This window comes from Lates calcarifer, linkage group LG24 (assembly GCF_001640805.2).
Source record: "Lates calcarifer isolate ASB-BC8 linkage group LG24, TLL_Latcal_v3, whole genome shotgun sequence".
In the NCBI taxonomy this organism is placed as follows: Eukaryota; Metazoa; Chordata; class Actinopteri; family Centropomidae; genus Lates; species Lates calcarifer.
The window spans coordinates 5,485,003-5,506,847 of NC_066856.1; the positions used below are offsets into that span (position 1 = coordinate 5,485,003).

At 38.5% G+C, this 21,845-nt stretch overlaps 1 long non-coding RNA gene across 2 annotated transcripts; it reads right to left on the minus strand.

The window, feature by feature from the left end:
• Nucleotides 1–788: 788 nt before the first annotated feature.
• LOC108898459 (uncharacterized) lies at nucleotides 789–10,194 on the minus strand. 2 transcript variants are annotated; one of them, XR_001963445.1, is made up of 4 exons: nucleotides 10,046–10,194; nucleotides 5,513–5,584; nucleotides 5,275–5,434; nucleotides 789–1,766 (listed from the first exon to the last, which is right to left on the minus strand). It is a non-coding gene; the product is annotated as an uncharacterized LOC108898459 (long non-coding RNA). The 2 variants fall into 2 exon arrangements; XR_001963446.1 differs by having other exon boundaries at nucleotides 5,275–5,445.
• Nucleotides 10,195–21,845: the final 11,651 nt, after the last annotated feature.

Sequence of the window (21,845 nt, forward strand, 5' to 3'; positions counted from 1 at the left end):
AGTTCTTGTATTTTCAGGGAAGCATTTCTTTCCATTTTTGCTGAAGATGACAGGTAGGCGATGAGACCCATCTTCTCCTCTCTTACCTCTGCCAGTTCTCTCCCAAGTCTCTCTGCCTTCTTGTTCAAGGCTTGTTTTTCCCTCCCCAGCAAATAAATGTTTTGCTCCTTCTCATCCAAGAGCTGATGGAAGACTAGCTCTGGAATCTGCAGGAGACTTTGTTTGGTGATTTCCATATCTGGACTCTTGTTGGCTCTGAGGTCCATCTCAAAAAGACGCTGCACCGAGGGAGGAAACGGAGACACAACTGCCTCCGTCTCCATCTCAACAGCAGTCCCCCAGTCGAGGTGTTGGTTTGGTTCCTCAGTTGACTGCGGTCTTTCTGTTTCTACCGGTTCCATGGTTCTAGTAGGAGTTTAGACAGGTTCTTTTCACTGTTGGTATCACTGTTGATCACTGCTGAACTTTTGTTCATGTCGAAAAAATGATGTGCGATTCAGATTTGTGGTCTAAAGTGATGAGTTACAGAATTCTGACATCATGACGTGTGTTGAATATCATGGTTACCATTTTACTGGTAAGTGTAGTTTAAAATAAATGTGTATATATATATATATATATATATATATATATACACATACACTATTTATAAATCATCTTCATTTTTATTTTACAATGTAAAATTAACAAATCAATCAATTAAATCAGTGTAAAATGATATAAAATAATAAAGTCAACATGCTGAAAAAAACAACAACAACAAAAAACAAAAAAAAACAAAACCCATAACATTAATTTAAGTCTGGATGAGAATACAGTGAGTGCTTGAGGAGAGCTCTTTATTTGCTCTGTCTGAGCTCAGCTGGAGATGCATGAATTGACTTTAACACAAGACTGGGATGAGAATAGATTGAGCTCATAGAGAGAGCTCTCTTATTTCTCTGCCTTAGATCTAGCAGAGGCGCAAAAGTTGTGGAAATCTGAGAATCGTTTTAGAGCTTGATGAGATCTCTCTTGAAACTTAAAAGGAGGCTAATTTGAGACTTTGTCCATCTTTCTGTTCTGGAGAAAAAACTGAGAGACAGGAGAAATAATCCACAGTCTCATCCTGGTTTCACACAGGCCTCAAAGATGTCTAGGACAAATAAATGAAAAATTTTTGAGAGCTCCTCTCTTATTTTCTTTTCCTCTGGGACACCCTCAGTGTTACATTTTTTTGTTTTAATAAGCATTGCTGTTGCCATGTTTATGCCTGGTGTCCAAACAACTCAAAAACATAAAGTTATGGGTACATAGTTTTAGTTTGAAAACTCTGGGGTTGCCTCCACAATGGGAGACTGGAAATGATGATGCAAAAACCTGCATTCGCTTGTCTTGTCAGTCACAACATATCCTTCCCCGATTTGAGTGAGATTAAAAGACTCTATAATATTGATAATACAAGAGGTGGAACTGTCAGTAATATTATGAATATGAAAAAAACACCAGCAAGGTCAAGTCTATGAAGTTTAAAGATGGAGACAAAAGATCATAGAATTCAGTTAAAAATGATCCAGGTGGGCAGTAGATTAAAGTACAGTAAAAAAAAAAGGATTAGTTTGTCCAACTTGAATCATTTGAAGTTCAAATGAAGAGAACAACCCAGTGCTCACTGAATGACAAACACCGCAGCAAGTCCTCCACCAAGGCCAGAAAGTCTGGGTGAGCTGGTGAAAGTATAATCCTTCGGGGCAGAGCTTGATGAGTGGGCCAAGTTCTATATCCCTCTGCCAGGTTTCAGTCAAAAAGAGAGAGTATAATTTTGTAGACAAAACAAGATCATAGCACAGCACAAATAAATTTTTTGCTATATGGCGAGCATTCAGCAGCACCATTTTGAGAGGTGTGGAGACCCTCACCAGGAAGGGGGAGGCGATCATTTTACCAGGAAAGTCTCAGCCATGGATAAGACTATGTTTAAATAAAAGCATCAAAAAGCGTCAATGTCTTACGGTTGACACAATTTAAACACAGGAAATAACGAGTTGCTATGATCTTGACACCTATTAGTTAGGTGTGACTTAAACAAAAACAAACAGATGACTCATTTAATTAACCAAATCTACATAATGTAGGTAGAATGAACTGCACCAGTGAAGGGGTTTTACAGTGCAGAAAATCAATACAGTACATCTAATAGTATAGTTATCCAGAGAATGCAGTTATAGTCTACATAAACCTGCTAACATACGTTTTTTTTTTTTTTTAAAAAGAAAGTTTGTCAGATTAGTTTCAAGCAGATCTGGGTGATATGAAAAATATACCAAAACAAAATAAGAGGTTCCAATACATGTTAACTGTGATTAATTTGTTTTCAAAGATGGATTTTGTAATGATCCTTAAAAATAAAACTGCAACCCAGGTCACTCATATTTTTGTTTCTGTACTATAAGCAGTTCCATAAAAAATACAAAGTCAAATCAACCATGTTTGCCTTCATATGCATCCTGCTTCCAATGTTGCTTAATTATAAACTTATTTGTAAAACCTTCTGCGGAAAAAAAAGAGTTAGACTTTGCTTGGCTTGTCTTCAAAATGAACTCTTCTCACACTCTAATAAAGTGTTACATTTACTTAATTTAGTTGTGTCAGCCAGTCCCACAAAACTAGGTTGAATAAATGGGAAAAGGAAAATTGATTATTGCTACATGCTGTTAATCAAATCTCACTGCTCTCTCTTATTTAAATACATACTGTTAAGTTTCATTTACTTGACAATTTGCATCAATATTTAATTTATTTACTACATAACCCAATTATGTTCAAATTATTAAACAAAAATGAGTTTTATCTGTGTTGGATTTTATACTTAACATGTCTGAATCCTGTGTGCTGAATCATTGTCACTTCACCTAACTTTAATTAAATATTTCAGACTAGACAGTGAGGAATGTGCCAACAAACAAGACATCAAATAATGTCTCTATGAAAGCTAGAAGAAGTAAACCTTAATGTTTGCTGATTCATTATGAAGGAGATGCATGAAAACAGTCTGAGAGAAACTAAATGAAGAAATGAAAGAAATAACCTATCAAATTGCAAAACCTGACAATATTTGATTGAGAAACCCTTTCAAATACACTCCTCCCTTCCCTCAGTCATTTAATCTTTATCCTGTCAAAAGAAGGTGAAATTTACTGGAGGCTAAGGTAATGTCTTCAGGTGGCATATTTTATACAACCAACCATCTAAAAACCCAAAGATTTTCATGGCCACAACATCAGTGATGTCTCACAAGATAGAAAGTGCAAATATTTGGTATTTTTGAGGAGGGATGACATTAGTATAATTGTTGATCAACATCCTATCTTCACATTGCTTTTTGTACAGGCCGTAGTTATAAAAACTTCTGAAATTGCTTGTTTTGTCCGTTTAAGAGTCAAAAGTCCAGATATACTCAGGTTATAATTGTCCGTCTAAAACCCAAGGTTCACAAGGTTTCGTCTGTTGCAGGAAGGATGAGTCATGTAATCTGTTTTGAAGGAACTGCATCTTGGCGGAAAGCTTGTTGCCACACAACTCAATCAGCAATATTTGAAGCAATTTAAAAGTATTTCTCAGGTCCTTTCAGACTTTTCATTGAGGTAGACACACAGTGGTTTTGAGACACATTCTCATCGTGTTTCAGAAAAAGTCAATTAAGTGACTGCGATAATTAAAAGAGAACTGCACCAGGTTAGCAAAATTGGCCAGATGCTGAAGGCCATGCTGTTGGCTCGTTCAGTTTGTTGTTATAGGGACACTGAACCCAGCCTAGTTAACATATAAAAACTTACGGTAATTATACTTTGTTACTTTGTTTTTTACACTGTCCTTGTGTCTTTTCAAAGGTTTGTCATTTTGGAAACTGCGATTAGCAACGTCCCTGGGACACACAGCACATGTTAATGTGGTGTAGTGTTTCTGTTGAGAGGGGTTTTGTATCTATTCTAATTTGGGTTGACCCTTGACCTAGACCTGGCAACGTAATTACACAAAATGGTGGATATCCACAGTATCTTTTGGTGCATATCAATCCTTTCAATGCTTTCATACTCGACTGCAACCACAATGACATAAACCCCTCATTTCTCATCTCCTGTTTCTTCTTCACTCTCACCACATCTGTTGGATTTCTCAATAGATTTCATCTTTTGTGATTAATCTCCATTTTATATCTATCTTATATTATTATGCTAGCTAAACCAAACTGAAGCCAGGAAGCTCATTTTTGCCACCTTCACATATTGATTCCTTCTTAGCATGGAGAGAAGCCAGCCAACGAATATCTGCCACATTTCAGTGATCTATGGAAGGACGAGGGAATACAGAGAAGAGTATGGATACACTAAATGTGTTACTGCACCAAGGTTTTCAGCATGCTGCACTTTAAAGGAGCAGAGAAGCTATCACATTAGCTGCCAGTGTGTGAATGTGCTGGCAGTGATGTTCCAGCATGAACCCTTCCAAGTAGCTGTGTAAACACACTTCTGTTTCCTTCTCTCTGAAAGCCAGAAGTGGTGGCTACAGTGTATCAGCAGTGTCACCTCCGACACATGTTTCCTACATAAATTATCCCGACACATGCACATCTTCTTCCCATCATCTCGCTTCACTCAAACAGATCATATCTCAGAGTCAACAACAGTTCTGTGAAGTTGTGAATTTCATTTCCCTGGTAGTCTCTACAGTAGGAACTATTTGATATTTTATCCTCCAGAGACTGTGACTCGCCTTCAGCTTGCTGTCCCTTATAAAACTTCTACTGAAACACAACTTCTACTAATTTCTAGCTGGTATTGTAGCTCCTGAATGTCACATTTGTGGTTTAATTAAGTCAAATGTAGTGGTGACCACACAATACATGCAACACTTAATGATTGTACTTTGCAGCAGGTAACTAATTTGTTCTTGCTTTGTTTGCTGGGAAAGGTTATTGTTTTCATTTTAGACCCCTAATTTGCTCCTCTAACCAAAGTGCAAGTGAAAGCAGCAGGTTGACTTTCATCCAGGTGGTTTGATTCTTAAGATGCACTCACTGGGCCTGCAGCACACAGGAGGTGGAAATTTGGATTTTTATGTGATAATATGACGACAAAGAAAGGGGCTGATTAATTTTGTGTGGCTGTCACTCAGTGGGAAATTCTTAAACTGAGTATTATGTGTGTGTGTGTGAGTAGGTTTGTTTTACTTGGATGGGATGTTACTTCTTGCTTGTTTGGGGTGTGATTAGCTCGGCATGCTGGTTTGCCTTACCTTTTCTGTGCATGTATTTCTGCGCTCATCTGCCTCTGCCCGCAGTTAATTGTGGATTTTCTGCACAGCCTGGTGAGAGCCTGTGGGGCTCCCGGGGAGCTGGACCTGTTATCTCCTTGCGCAACAGAAGTAGCTTCCAGCAGTGGCATGATGAGGGGACCTTACCAAGACCTAAGATTAATAGGTTTCTCAGCAATCTCCGGGCTTGAGTTGTCTGTTATCACGAAAACGGGCTCACCTTTACTTGGGTGGATCGCCATGGTAACCTGTGCTGCATCGCTCCATCAGGAATCATCCTTCCTACAGGATCCTGACAGTGACAAAAGCACAAAGTTTACATTCAAGTGTTATGTAATAAAGAGCAGTACAAGCCAGTAGAAGAAAAGCAAAAACTAATCATTCTATACCAAGGACATATATAATTATTCTCACACTTTATAGCATATTTACAGCCTTTGCCTTACTGTAATATATCAAAAAAAATCTTGCGTTTCTTCTGGTTTAGTTTTATGATTATATTGTATACACTTCATCTTGTTTAATATCACTTTTTGCTGTTATCTCAGCTCATCCTCTTTTCCATGAACACCTTCGTTGCTGGATGGGATGAAACATATGATAACCAGCTTTGTGAAACTGCCTAGTCAGAATTACCAGTGTTAGTCTAAGTAAAACCAGGATGGAAGAGATGGTAGTTTAAGACAACAACAGCAGGGAATCGACAGAGCTGAGGACCTCTCTGGCCTGCGGCTCAGGTGAGGAGCAGGTGTGCGCTGACTGATAGCTGCCCCCCTTATGCCCCCCTCGAGCAATGAACCATCGCAGACTTTAATCAACATTATCGCTGCAAATGTGTGAGTGCAGGAGGGTGTGAACTTGGCTCAAAACACTTTATGAGAAATGGGGCAGCACTTTGTAAAATCACGCTCCCTGGAAAGGGACAATTCTATACACAGTAAAGTGCGAAAGCTGATATCTCAGACTGTATGTATATTCATGAGCCGAGTGTTTTCTCTCTTTTAACAAGCATAAGAGTTCTGTCAACATATTTGAAGTCAAAATCCTGCTGTGATTACACACAACACACACAACTACACATTCAAAGTCCTTATAGATGCTTGGTTTCAGTCATTCCTTAGATGTATCTAATTATTTATTCTTGCGGTTGACATCATGACACCTAGCCCTTGGCCAACAACATAACTTTTAGTTATATTAGCATACACTACAGCCATACCTCTTTTAATTAGCAAAAAACTCACAAGCAAGAGGCTGTTGATACCAGGTTAGAAAATATATGTTATTTACTTAACACTGGCGCCTAAAAGCATTAACAAACTATGTTATGTATGTTGTACATCCACTAAGAATATGTACAAATGGACTCCCTGATATAATGTGTTGGTTCGTGTTTCACTTTGCACTCACTCATCTGTGTGTTTGTGGGGAAGTGCTGATAGATTGTGTGCATTCATATTATAGTGTAAAATTACATCAATTACTGGCTCGTGTAGCTCTTTTTAAAAATGTTGCATAAATTTGATGTTCTAACTGTATATTCCTCGATGTATGGAAGATGTTTTCGCTTCATTTTACCACCAATTGGAGGTTGTAGGTGTTTCGCCCCCCATCAAACTGGCTGTGATAGTGTTTGCAATCTGCACTGTGGTGTGTTTTAAGCTTTAATGGGGCACTGCATGTAATATTTGTTTTGCTGATTGCCTGTGGACAGACTGCTGGTAGGTTCACAGGAATGATCTTGCTCCATGACCGCTGTGTTGGTGTGTAATACAGTCTGTGTTTTCACTGGTGCTCATGAAATATTGATCTGTTATAGCAGAAGGTAGCATTTTGTTTTGATCCATAGAGTACATCCATCCAGTTTTAGCTTTGGTCTGTGCTCAAACAAGAGAGAAAAGAGTTTAATAGATGCCTGTTGGTTGACCCTCGTTATTCCCTTTCTTCAGTCTGAGGATGACAAGGGTTCACAGAAGGTCCACTCAATCAATCAGAATAATTCAGGGCTGAGATGGCTACTAGGATGGCAGATCTTGAGGACTGTAAATGTGGAACTAGCTGCCCCGTGAATGTATTATAAGAAGTGGATACCAAACTCAAAGATGGCACCCATTCACCTCGATGAAAACTACATGTGCATAAGCAAAAAGGTGTGATAGATTTAATAGCTTTCGGAGTTTGCGTTTGTATTTTGCAAGGCTGAATGAGCAGTATCCAGCTCTCTCCAGAGTGTGCAAAGATAGATTTGCAGCCGTGCATTAAGGTGTTATGGCTTAGCAATGGGGGCCTATGCACAAAGCTGCTGTAGCTATGTTAACATGCACCGCCTCATAATTACATGTCAGGACTATAGCAGCTACAGAGTCAACGCTACAGCTGCACAAGTCGCTGAGACAAACACGGTGCACAACTTCATATATTGTAATGGAGAGCAGAATTCATGCATTCCAGTGGAGGATGTAATGGTCGAGGGCTCTCTTGCTTGCCACTGAGAGCCCTCACATATATATTAGATTTTTCTACACTCCGTTGGGAAAATGGCCAATCAGCACAACCAACCAGAAGTGAAAAATGGGAACTCTGTCGCAAACAATGTTTGTCTTCATAAAACAGTTTTGACCTATTTTCTACAATGAAAAGTTTAGGTTTTATGAACACTTGTGACATTAATGCTGATTACAATATAACATGTCAGTTGTCCTAAACTCTTTCCCACAAAGTGTATAATTATTGTCTTGGATAGCTTCTACACCTGAATGTTATCTTTAAATGATATCACCCAGTCCCTGTCCTCAGCTGTTACTGTGCATGAAAAGGATGTCCTCTTGACAAGAGCCTCAGACAGACTCTTTTATGACAGAGTGGAAGGACGAGTAGAAGGTCCCAGACACATTTGGACCTGGACCCCGCAGAGGTGGTCCTGCTAAATGAGTCTTTTAAAAGGGCTCCCTAGCCACTCACTTGTTCCTTCCTCATTGCCTTATGTTTAGGGATTGCAAAGGCATTAGTCAGACCCTGGGTGTCTCCTTCCCTTTCTGGGTAATTTCAAAACTGATTTCTACACAGGACACTGTCAAAAGACAGACGAGACATATTTGAACTGTATTTGTGATATAGGATCCTGCAGCTGAGGAGGGGCTTTGTCTCCTTTCTAGTTTTCGGATGGGGCACTGACAGTGCAGTAAGAGAAGTGAGGGAGTTTTCCCTTTCTGTGACAATTTGAATTGTACAAACAGTGTACTGCTCAGCTGTGGAAAATGACTTCCCCCATTTAAAGCACATGTGCACATAAAAACACCATTAGAAATCCAATTACACCTCAGAAAGTTAATTCTATCACTTAAATATCAATTAATGGATTGACTTATTTACTGTAAGTGACAGATGATAGTAAATGTGTGCTGATATATAAACTATTTAGAGTGTCTAATAAATACACTGTTGAACTGAATACTAAAAGACATTCAAAGACAAGACTGTTTGTTTGTTGCTGTATATGAATGCCATGACTTACTTTCACACTAGCTAGGCCCATTGTGAAATGGTTTCCTTTGGTTTATAGATAAGATAAATTCAGAGGTCCCTTGTTTAGCTGGTGCATAAAAATTTAAAGACCCCTAAACTGTGATGTTTGAGCTTCACTGTGCGGAACAGTGGGTATGCAGAGTTTGTTTTCACATCCATCTTCTGAAGAGGAAAAGCTTCCTTGCGCTCACCTCAAATTTCAGCTTGACACCTGGACATGCCATCAGGGTTTTGTGACATCATATCTAGTCTGTGGCCTATTATGGTCTAGTAAGCAGCTCACACAAGTGTGATGGGGAAACTTGAAGCCTCCACTGCAAATATACTACAGAATGGACTTTTCAGTGAAGAAGAGACTTGTTGTGCCCAGCAGCTTAATTATTCAAATTAAAAAAAACATGATTTTTTTTCACTGAGAAAGACATTTTGAGATTTTAAGAATTTTTAATGAGATAATAGAACTTTTTTGTGGAAAAAAACATACCACACACATCTTGAAATATGTATGGAGGAGATATATAGCTGCAAAAATCATGGGATTTCAGTATATTTCCTCATCTTTGGGTTGCCTTGATGGTAAAAAGATGAATAACACTGAGCGTACTTATTGTTGAAATGAATCCTGCAGTCTGTTGTGCTGCCAGTGAGACATTGTTGAGCAACCAAAATGACGCAAGAGTTAAACTGCGATGCACACAAGAAGCCACATGTGCAGTTCCAGCTAACACTGCATGACAAAAAACTGTGGCCTGGGTAGTTAGTTAAGTTACATTTTACAAACAATAATAATGTCTCTGCAGCCATAACTGGAATTTTTCAGATCAGGAATTTCAAATTTTGAGAGCTGATTTGAAATTTCTTTGCCATTATTGACAAAAAAACACACTGATCAGGCACAACATTAATAGCACTGACTCACTCCCCAATGGCAGGGGCCTCCCCCAGCAGGATAACGTGTCCACCACACCACAGAAATGGCTCGAGGAACACAACAAAGAGTCCAAGGCGTTGACCTGGCCTCCAAACTCCCCAGATCCCTAGTGCCAGACATTACAGCACACCCCCTAGAGGTTCCATGTCCATGATCCATGATGGGTCAGAGCTGTTTTGGCAGCATGAGGGGGGACCTACACAATGTTAGGCAGGTGGTTTTAATGTTGTGACTGATCAGAGTATTGAGTAGCACCACTAAAAAACAAGTAACTGATGAATCCAGGTTTCAACCTACCAGAGATCTTCGTCAGGCAGGAGTCAAACCACCATCACACAGCAGAGCAAGCAATTTATAGACACAAACACATTCATCATTCAGGTGATTGTGATCTGCATGATTGAGAGTCAATCCAGTCTCAGGCTCGACCAATCAGAGCAGAGTTAAACAGCACTGTCTGATCCTCCCACATGGAGAGAGAGAGAGAGAGAGAGAGAGAGAGAGAGAGAGAGAGAGAGAGATGTGTGAAGGGCAAAAACAACTTGAAACATCAAGATCAAAACTACACAGGCATACATGAAATACAACACCTCAGAGGCTGAGCCAAATATAGATCACAAATCACATCTATCATCCAAAAAGAAATTAACATTAAAAAAAATACAGAGAGAAAAAAGTAAAAATATCAATATATTATGTGCTCCATAGATTTTTAAAAATTTTATCAGGGATGTAGGCAGGTTCAGCTTAGAAACTGGTCAGAATTTGTACTGATGCCTTTAACAAAAAAGACAACAAAATCAAAATCTCTCAGAAAATTGTAGCAGCAATACAGAGACACAAAGACATTCATCACTCGGTTGATCTGCATGATTGAGAGTCAAGCTAATGTCTGGAGCGATCATTCGACAACATAAATCATCCAAGAATGAATCGGCCATCATCAGTGTGTCAGTTAAACCCATGTATAAGACTGTGCTGCATATAAGATTATAACATTTTCATTTTTAAAAAGCTTTTTTTTTTTTTTCTTTCAGAATTCTGTCCAGCAGACCCTGTGGAAACTGTTCTATGATTGAAGATTATCATCACCAAATGCCATTAAAAGTTATAACTGACACAACCTAAACTTTTCAAACAAAATTTAGCCCAGTTTTTCTTTGCAGGTCTGTGCTGTTATCAGCTGCTGCAACAACAAACTGAAACGCTGGGGGAATAAAAAGGTAAGTAAAATCCACATTAAAAAAAAGAAAAGAATAATAAATCCTCCATAAAGTCAATTCTGCTCCTCAAATCTCCACATGTTTCGATCGCATTATGAACCAAGAAAGGACCAATCAGAGACTTTAAGAGCCTGAAGTCTGCCCTGCATGGGGTAGATAGTGAGCTGTCATGGGTTTTTATGAAATTATGTCTATCAAGTAATAATGGAAGATGATTTTTGATGTTGTTGTTTGTTGTTGTTTTATTTCCATAGCCCATGTCCACATTCACACTGACCACTCTCATCTGCTGGAGGGGACAACTGTTGATCCCTGCTTTCACTATTTGTGTAAATGTATTCAGTTCCACTCTGCCACTGCAGTAATGGCAGCCGTGGTTGAGAGCACAACACATAGATCAACCTCCGGATTGGTCCGCACAATGATGGTATCATCAGATTCTCATCTGCCTTCTTTCTCTCCCTCTTCTCCCTCATCTCTCCATCCTCCCCTCCACCCCGCCTGCCTGTGAGATGCTGAAGGATGTGTTGGCAACAGATGGCGTCCAGGAGGCACGAGTGGCTCCTGATGGGACAGATGGGGGATGCTGGTCCCATTAACACTCACGAAGGGGGCAGATCGCTGCCCTTGCCCAGTCCCCTGCATGGATGGTAGGCATGCACAGGTGGGTAGAGGAGAGATAAGGCAGGAACTGCAGATGAAGAGCAAGGTGAAGCTTTAATGACCCCACAGGGAAGTTGAGTCGTGGCAGAAAAAGAAAAAAAAATTGACGTGGCAAAGATGACATATGAGTGATGAGACTGTTTATGGTGAGAAGGGAGGGGCAACTAAAGATGTATTGAGTCATCAGCTTCCATTGTCCTCTATTTGAAAGCAAAATAAATTGGGACACTGAGGTCTCTGGCGCAGCGTACAATAGACTGTGGTTAAATTAAATCCAGCCTTCATGCTGCATTGTTGCACATAGGGTTGTGTATAAAGTGTGTGCTACCCATGTCATGTTTAATGTAAAATACAGGCCTGCACTCTGACGAAAGAAAACAAAAAACCAGGAAGTTCAATGCTCATGAAGTTGTGTTTCAGATGAAAAACCACTGCACAGGAGGTAAACTATTCAGCAAAAACACAGGAGATTTAACATCACTGTCAAATGCACAACATCTAAAGTAAATGCACAAATCTATTTTCCTCAAATTTAACCCAGAACAGAAACATGGCAATCAAAGTCAGCCACTTAGCTGGTGAGGAGAAGTTCACATGTACGGCACGATCCTGTCAAGTCCTGTCATTCCATATGAAACAGCTTCATGGGTGTCTGGCAGAGGATTAAAAAAGAAATGTAGCTGTCTAGACATAATGCTGTCACTGTCATTTCACATGGTTGTCTCAGCCAGTAGGCTCAGTCTTACAGGAGCTAAACTGACAGCTACAGACGTGTGTGGGAAGATATATTATATCCTTGTAACCTAGATATTTTGATTAAATCACTGCTAGAAAGTAACTAAGGTCATGAAGTTCACAATTTTAATTCTTGTTATTATTATTGTTATTTCCATTTTCTGCTACTTTACACTCCACCACAACTTTACTTTTTTCTTCACAGCTTTAGTTATTATATATATTTCAGATGAAGATTAACATAACATTATAAATATAGCCCAATGTTAATTTTAAGCTAGCTGTATTGGCTTGTACCCCCTTACTTCTTGTCTTCTTTTGGTCTTAAAGACATTAGCGATTCCAGTCTTTCATTCATATCTGTTTAAAATCCAAAGAAGTATTTATTAATTTATGTATCAGAGCTTTTTTTTTCTTTCCTTCCCCTCAGGCCCTGTTTACAAATGCATAAAATGGTAAAATGGGGGCCCGGGTTCCAGAGTGTCATTTTTTGAAAACACCACCCTTACCATCACTGTTTAAACTGGCAATATGCAGTTCTTGTGAAAACTGTGCTGACACTGCCAATAGCCATGCTCGAATCGCAGAACAACGACAGTGGCAGATTCAAGGTGTTTTCATGCTGCAGACTCATCAAGTTACATCACTATCTACTGGCCTCACGTGTACACTACTGCGTTTTCAATTGTTTTCGCAGATCAGTCTGCACGAAGATCATTTTCACAACATTGTTGTGTGAACACAAAACTTTTTTGAAATGCAAAGGAAAAACTTTTGTTATGTAAGCGGGGCCTCAGATTCATCTTGTGACTCACTAGACTGATCTCTAGGTTGGGAACCACTGGCCTAAACTAAAAAACAGTTAAAAGTAGCTCCATCTCAATTAACTAGGAAACACTGTGACAGGAGAAATTTTACTACAGAATGAGTACTTTAACTTTTGATGCTTTCCAGAAAATACATCTGTACTTTTACTTAAGCAGGATTTTGAATGTAGGACTTTTACTTGTCGAAGTATTATTTTTACACCGCTGTATTAGTATTTTCACTTTTATTTTTTACCATTTATCAAAAACTGTTTGTTACAGTGAGTGCACAGCTTCAAAGCAGGGAGTTTTAGTATAAAAGCCAACCTTGGTTAGACTTAGAGCTGTCTTGTTTAGATCCTGCAGAGACTCTACAGCAGACTATCCCAGGAGGTTGGTCTTAGGAACAGAAAAAAATGTATAATGTTGCATTATGCTGTCTTGTACTATATAAACTGAGGGGAGATGGATATTTTATTTTGTGGATGGGAAAGAAAGCACACTAATAGTCAGTGTTCCCCTGAAATTGTGTTTTTGACAGCCTCAGAAAAAGCTTCCAGCTGTTAAAGAAAACCAAATCCAAATCAACACATACACCTCAAAACGTGAAATGTAAAATCTAACATAAAAATCCCCAAAAATTGGTGACCATAAAACAGCAAGAGAGGCTGACCCTTAATAAGAGTTCTTCATTTAACAGATTAATTATGTACTGTTTTGTTACATGGCTCCACTAATCTTTGTGTTTTTAGTTTTCTGACATGACAATGAGACAGAGGTGACGCAGTTGGCCCATGTTTGCCTACGTACAATGAGAGAAAATACAGCAGATTACTTGTGAATTCTGCAGTGCAGTGAGAGCCAATGCCAGAGCCAAGGCCACTGCTGAGCTGTACAGCAGCTCTGTTCTCCTTGTTTTCATCCGGCCCTGTAAGATCTTGTGTAACTATCAGCTCACAGTGGCCTTCACATCTTTCACTGTCTGTCACAGTGAAATAAAACATCTATGATGAGAGCCACGATTTGTCATATTCGGATGTGTGTGTGTGTGTGTGTGTGGGCTGTGTGCTTACATCACTCATTTGCTGTATTTCCTTTGTGCCTTAATTTTTCAGAGTTTGACTATTTTAGAAATTCCAAAAAAACAAAACAAACACCTCTTACATCTATTTGAGGGTAGTCCCAGTTCATTACAACTTGGGTCATAATTCCTCACTAAAGTAGCTGCACTGAAAATTAGTCAGACAGTCAAGAAATAAGAGCAGTGAGATGATCAGAAACAAACCTCCATGTTAGACAAACTCAGTTATTATATACTGTAGGTAGATTGTTCATTAGGCAGCATTTTCAGTGAACTGAAACTTATTTAGGTGCAGTGGTTAGCACTGTCACCTCACAGCTAGAGGGTTCCGGGTTTGAGCCCCGGTTCGACCCCGGGGCTTTCTGAGTTTGCATGTTCTCCCTGTGAATACGTGGCTTCCTTCCACAGTCCAGAGACATGCAGGTTAGGTTAACTGGTGACTCTAAATGCCTGTAGGTGTGAATGTGAGTGTGAATAACTGTTTGTCTATCTGTGATGGACTGGTGACCTATCCAGGGTGTACCCCTCCTCTCGCCCAGTGTCAGCTGAGATAGGCTCCAGTCCCCCTGAGACCCTTAATGGATAAGAGGTATAGATAATGAATGAAACAGGGTAACAGGGTAATTTTGCAATATCAGTACCAATAAAATTATTTACTACAAGCAGGAGAAAACACAATTTAAAACAAAGGAGCTCAGTTTACAGCCACACTACAGAGATCATCATCTGTTCTACTTCACTATATTATTTAGAATAAAGTCAAGTTGAGAAATGGGTCTATATTTTTGGGAAATTTGCTCTTAGGAGCAGTGCAACATCTTACAACACTGAAGTAGAAAACAAACATACCTTTGTCAAGAGTACAGTTATGGAGGGTTTTTCTACTGTCATCTAGGGAGGTAAAACTGTAGCATTATAAAGTTATGTAATAATACAACATATAAATGTGTATGTGGGCCTAATAAATACTTACATATTTTTTATTACACAGTTAGAATAAGGTATGTGGGCTGTAATACAGAACATGGCTTTTCTCCTCCTTAAACTCTTTAATTACATATTAAGGAAAAGTTTGTTGAGACCATTTTTCTCAGATTTCAGTTTTGTTTTCCAGTACTGTACCTCACAGGCACCCAGTATTTACAAAATCACATGGAGTAAAATTTATTTTTCCTTTCCTCCCCCTTCCTCCCAGTAGTCTTGTTTTCCTCCACTGTACCAGCAGGACCCAGTAAGTATTTTATTGGTCGCTGATTCATACAATGAAATTAGACTGTAAATCATGGTCTGTACTATAAAGTGTTTCCAATTTTTATATGACATTTCAAGAGGAGTGGACTTGGATGGTGGAGGCTGAAAGTGATGGGTGTGTGAGGGTGGTGAGGGAGATGATTTCAAATGTAATGCTGTGGAGTTTTAGAAAGTTGCATCTGTTTGTCAGGTGGTAGGTGTGGAGGGCCAACAGAGTTGGTCTTTAATAAGAAAGAGTAGGGGTTTGGTGTTATCTGAGACTCCACTGTGACAGCAGCTGTGGCAGATTTGCAGCTTAAGGATATGAAATGATGTCTGAACTAGGTGAAAGTAATGCCAGTAGCATTTTTTGACATGTGAGGAATTCGCACAGTAATGCCATGCATCAGTCTACAGAGCCATCTCTGAAAATTGTTTCTTATCAGTGTTGCTAACAGTGATCATTCTGGTGCCTCTGTCATTCTCACACTGAGCCTTGACAACCAATCTTGCACTATGTAAGAGACAAACCACTAAGAGAATCTTGAATCTTGAATAGTCTTTAATGCCAAAGATGGCAGTTGTACCACCCATGTCCCGCCCCTTCCCCAAAACAGCCAATCGTCTGTCGAATGGGGAGACAAGTTTCAATTATGTTCTTGCACAGACAAATGCACACAGTTGAGTTTTAGAAGCGTTTCAACTGGGGAATACATTGCTAATGTGGACAGATCAGAGTAAAGCACACACCATGTATGTAATACTCATATTCACATTCTTCAAATTAATCTATTGCTTGTGAATTGAATTAGATTACGGTGCATTTTAATGTAAGAATATATATTTGATTTGTGTGTGAGTTTTATTATTATTGTTATTTTATTATTGTTATTTTTCATACATGTAGTGTTGCTGGATCTGTTGACCAGAATATTATGTTGTTCATATAAAAAAAATTGTAGAAATTCATCAGTTCCCATCTGATTTTGGCTGCTTAATAGACCTTAGATAGATAGAATAAAACAACATTCACATGGATGTGAATTTGTACTTTGAACAAGGATTGTTAGAGTCACAGTTGCTGTAAGACAGCTGGACTTCATTCTCACCAAATACTGTAGGTGTGTGGATTATCTCTGCAAACATGGACTATGCTTTGTTTGCATAAGTCCTGTCTCAGTTAGGCCAAACACTTCTGGTAAACTTTTCATGGCTTTGTTTGGGACATGTGACTTATCACATTTTATCTTTTGGACCCACAAAGGAGGCCACACTTTGGACTCCACCTGTCTTAAAGGATAACTATAGTATTTTTGAACCTGGGCCTTATTCTCCCATGTTTTTGAGTGTAAACGATTGGTAGGGACAAAAAATCTTTGAAATCAGTGCAGCATTGAGAAGAACAGTGTAACTGTGAACTATGAACAGATGCTGCAATATGACCCAATGCACAATTGTCCATGTCAAAGTATGTCCACTATTATGGATGGGATTCTTACAGAGATGGACCTTTTAATTAAAAAAGTAAGATCCTTTTTATTTGATCAGAAACATCACTATAGATCACTACCAGATTCCACTGAGCAGAACAAGGGAGCTGCTGGAATATCGCTGGCTTTGTTTATGTTATTGTGTGGCACTTCTACTCATGAAAAGGAGGAGGATACTTGCCCAATACCACACCTATTCAATAGATTTTGTCACAATCAATCATTTACATAATAAAAAAAGGGCCCAGGTTCAAAAATACCAGAGTTATCCTTTAAATTTCCTGCCATATTGCAGATGCAACATGGTTGCCAATGTATTAAAATTCTGTCCAATAAACAAGCTTCTTTTGAGTCAGATTTTCTGCTACAGTTCAGACCAAAGAAAACAATCTGCAGGTGTGATGACACTCTGCAGCATTATTCAAACCACAATGACAGTCCAAATGGAAGGGAGAAGTGCTCCTATCTTAAAAGATTATTCTTGTTTACTACTTGGGTTTTATTTTTGTAGTTTGGGCCATAGTTCCTATTGGTTATGATGAAATATTTACCAGACTACTATAAATGTTGAGATCTGGGAAAACTGTGATATTGCTACAACAATGGGGCAAGAAACAGGAGCAATCAGATGGTCAGACAGGTTGGGAAAAAGACAACAGATTAGGCAGATTATCTGAACCGTTTTATTTGGGGGTGCAACTGAATGACTGAGTACAGTCATTACGTTACTAATAAACCCTCATTATATAGTTTTATGACCCACAGTGGGTCTGAGGCAGAGTGGAATAATATAGCAGCAGATGAAAAATATGAGGATATTGTTCAACTTCTGAATCTTTTATCACCAGACCTTGCCCAGTTAAAGCTTAAATTGCAGCAAGATAAGAGGAAACAAATAGCAGGTCTCCTCTACAAAGCTTCCTGGCAAGATATAAAACACAGGGATCTCTTTTCATGCTGGCACACTGCACAAAATAATTCTCTTTGCCAAGGTTTTTAAGTTACAATTCAGTTGAAACTAGATTTTTTTTATTGTTTTGAGTATTGAAATCCAGGGCACAGGTGGGGAAGGCTAATGGGCTGAGTGCCTGAATATTTTCAGCAAAACCACCATCGCTCACCACATGGTGTATATATCATATTGAATATGAATAGGCTCAATAGTTCAGGCTTTTTGTCCAATTTTGTGGTTTATTACCACATATTTGCAAAACTACGGACATTCTCATCAGCCTCAGCGGTAGTTGGTGTTGGGTGCTGTTTATTAGTTCCAATCTGTTTATGTATGAATATGCTTTAGCAACATATTTTTCAAAGGACAGTTATGCCAGGAACGCTTTATTATCTTGAATTTGCTCATATTTTTATTTCGATGGAGACAAAAAAGTGTTAATACTGGAGGATGTCAATTAGAACTTCATATCATCAAAGGTTAACATTTGGGTGACAAAACATTGGAAATATCAGAGTTTAATGAACGCTCTGTTTTTCTTTAGCACCCAAAATGTCAAAAAAATTTTTGCCGCTTTAATGAATACCAGTTTCAGTGGCAGCTTCTTAGAGGACTTTTAACACATGCTGTAATTGGTGAGGTTCACCCACTGTCTATTGAACACACTACTAAACTCTCTACTAAACAACTATACTTCTATTTCACTTTTTAAAGTTAAGGTGAGAATGAAATGTTTGTGTACCTGTGGATACTGGCCTCAATAACCAGTACTGACAGTGTTTGGATGGTAGCTGGTCATTAGTTAATTCATTAAAGCCCAATGAAAAAGCCACTACAACATGTAAATTATTAAAACCATTATATGCCAGATCCCAAAGCACCTGATTGCTCTTCTCTCTGGTTAAAGGAACAGTTCAACATTTTGAGAAATAATGCTTCAAGTACAAAGCTGGAGTTAGGATGTGGTTAGCTTAGCTTAGCATACTTACTGGAATCAGGCTCAAGTTCACCTGCCATCACCTCTAAACCTACTTGTACCTACTGTTTACACAAACACACACAGCTATGTAAAAGTGGCAATTTATGGTTGTAGTTGAGAAGATGGATACAAAATATAAGTGAATTATGCGTTGGTATGTAGCCACCCTGTCTTTATGCTACACTGAGCTTATTGCTTGTGTGTTGTAGCTCCAAACTTAATGCACAGACATTAGTGATATTGATCTTTTTTTTTTTTTATCTCACTTTAGGAACAAAAGAAAAAAGGTTTGAACTGTTTGTTTAAAGATAACATAATCAATGACTTTTAATGTGAGATCTGGATGAGAAAGGAGCTCAATTTAAGATCCCAAATAATTTGTAAATGTATTCACATACACTGACCTGTACTTGATTTCCGCTGTGTGTCCCAGCATGTTATTATTAGGCTTCTTATCAGAGGTTCTGTGCCTAGAGTCAGGAAAAATGAGGTGGAGAAAGGTTGATGTGAAATATAGAACAGTGTAAAAAATAGATTCACTTAGGACAAGATGATGTAATTATAAGCAATGATGTAATTTTTCCCACGTTTGTGTTTGCAGCCCCTTAAGTCATCCTTGTTAACTCTGACACGTACCTTGCAACTGTGTGCAGCAGAGACTGGATTCACATCTGATTGGTTTCATCATTGATCATTCACCTCAGGTGCTGAATCTGAGAGGGTGTGTGTGTGTGTGTGTGTGTGTGAGAGAGAGAGAGAGAGATAAAACAGGAGTCCCGGGTTGAATTTGTATCTCAGTGGATTGAAGATCAATGTCTCTGTCCCCGAGCACACTTCACACACCTTATATTTGGAAAAGTTTTGAGCTGTGAGCAGAGGTTTTGGGAACTTCTGTAACAAATGATACATCAGAGCAGGTCTTAGTGTTCCTTTCCAGCCTTCAGGCCATTCTGCAAATACATTAGTAACTGGTACAGTTGTTGAATATTGCTTGTTGTTGCTGCATCTGATGCTTTAACAATGAATCTGATTAAAAAAAAAAAACAAATCCCATTTTCCCATCTTATTATTTTCAGTGGTGAGGCTACACATTTTAAATACCAGGTGTTGAGCTGAGATTGTGTCTCACAACAGATCGTGATGAAACACACTGATAGTTGTGGTATTGCTCTTTTTATATATATTTCATGAAATATGCATCATGTTTTTCCATTTTTTTTTAATTAATGGCACTATTACAAAGTCAAACACAGCGATGATGCAGAGGAAAGAATGAGCCATACAAACCGTAGACAATTTGGTAAGAGAGCTCAAACATGATATGACCACAACACACACTATGAGTGACAATGGTCCTGGGTGTTATCATTAGAGAAACCACCTCAGCTGATTGGACTGACTCCTGGAGGCTGCCGGAGGGTTTACACACTCATGACAGTTGGCTGGTTCAATTTCACTTCATTACACTACATTTAAATCATATGGAAAGACAGGAGAAATGAGTTCCCTGCTAAAAATAGTCTTCCCTCAGCTTCCAGAGGACTGCCAAGTTGGCTGTAAGGCATGAAAAAAAACAAAAAACATAGTGTAGACAAAGACTAACATTTTGGGAAACTGGACTAGCTTTCTTTCTGAGAGTGAGATATGTTAACATACAGCCACTTTACTTTTGCAAAGATCTGTCATGTTTGGCTTTTCCTGCTAGCACTGCCAACTATTTTCAATGTAAAATAGCTTAAACCTGCACAAAAAATTCACTCTTGTAAACTAAAACTTTGCTGTAGCAGTAATATTTACTCAGACAAACAATGGGGTGATTGGTCTTTTAAGGCACACTTAAAGCCCAGCGTCGCTGCATTTAGCATGTGGGAGCCCTTAGCATGTCGCACACTAACTATATTATCACATGAGATTATGTTCAGGATTAAGACACTTTACAAGCTTCTCATTTTCATGAGTCAGTCATGAACATTAAAAGTTTCCAGCCAACTGATGACGCTAACATTAGTTAGCTAACGGATGAATAAACTATTGCTTGTTAACGATATAGGTCCAACAATATCTACCTCTAAAACCACAAACTCTCACTCTTTAATAGAATACATTCCTCATGTACAATGTATATCTAAGAAACTAGATACAAAGAGTTAATTGCTGGGCTTTAGAAGTGTTGGCATGTGTATTTTTGAGCGGATATAAGATTTAGATCAATCTTCTCAACTCACTCTATGAAAGAAAGTGAATAAGTGTACTTCCCAAAATGTTGGCCATTCTTACAGTTGAGAAATAATTCATTAGAAGCAGAAAATATCTGTAAAGGAATCTTTACAACTTCAGCTAAGTTTGAATGTGTGAACTCTTTAATCTTTAGTTTTTTCCTCAATGTGACATGAAATCAAATTTAACACTGAAAACATAAAAAAGCAACCAAATCCTTGTTGGCTCCAGAGAACAAAAACATAACAATAATCATATTCATAATAATAATAACAATAATAATACACATAATAGATGGAGGAGCCGGGGTGAGGGTTCCCTGCTACAAAGCTGCCTAGCACAATAATACTGTTAGACAATGGGACACATTGTGCTGTACAGGCAGATAGACAAACACATAGACACGGGACAACACACATTGTAGTACATTCTGGAGTAGAAACACTTCATAATTGTCATCATGCAATAAAGAATAGCAACTATTTGTTTAAAAAACATGGCACATAGGTTATTATTATCTCAATCCATTATCAGATACATATCAAATATAGAGACATTTCTTAACAAATATAAAGTTATTGCATTTTTATTATTACTTCATATAAGACACTATATGCAAGGCATACTGTGGAAAATCTTCTCTACCCAAAATGGATTGTGGGTAGTGACTAGCTGATTGTCCTTTTGTTATTAAATGGCTTCTAGTTCATATGTACAGAGA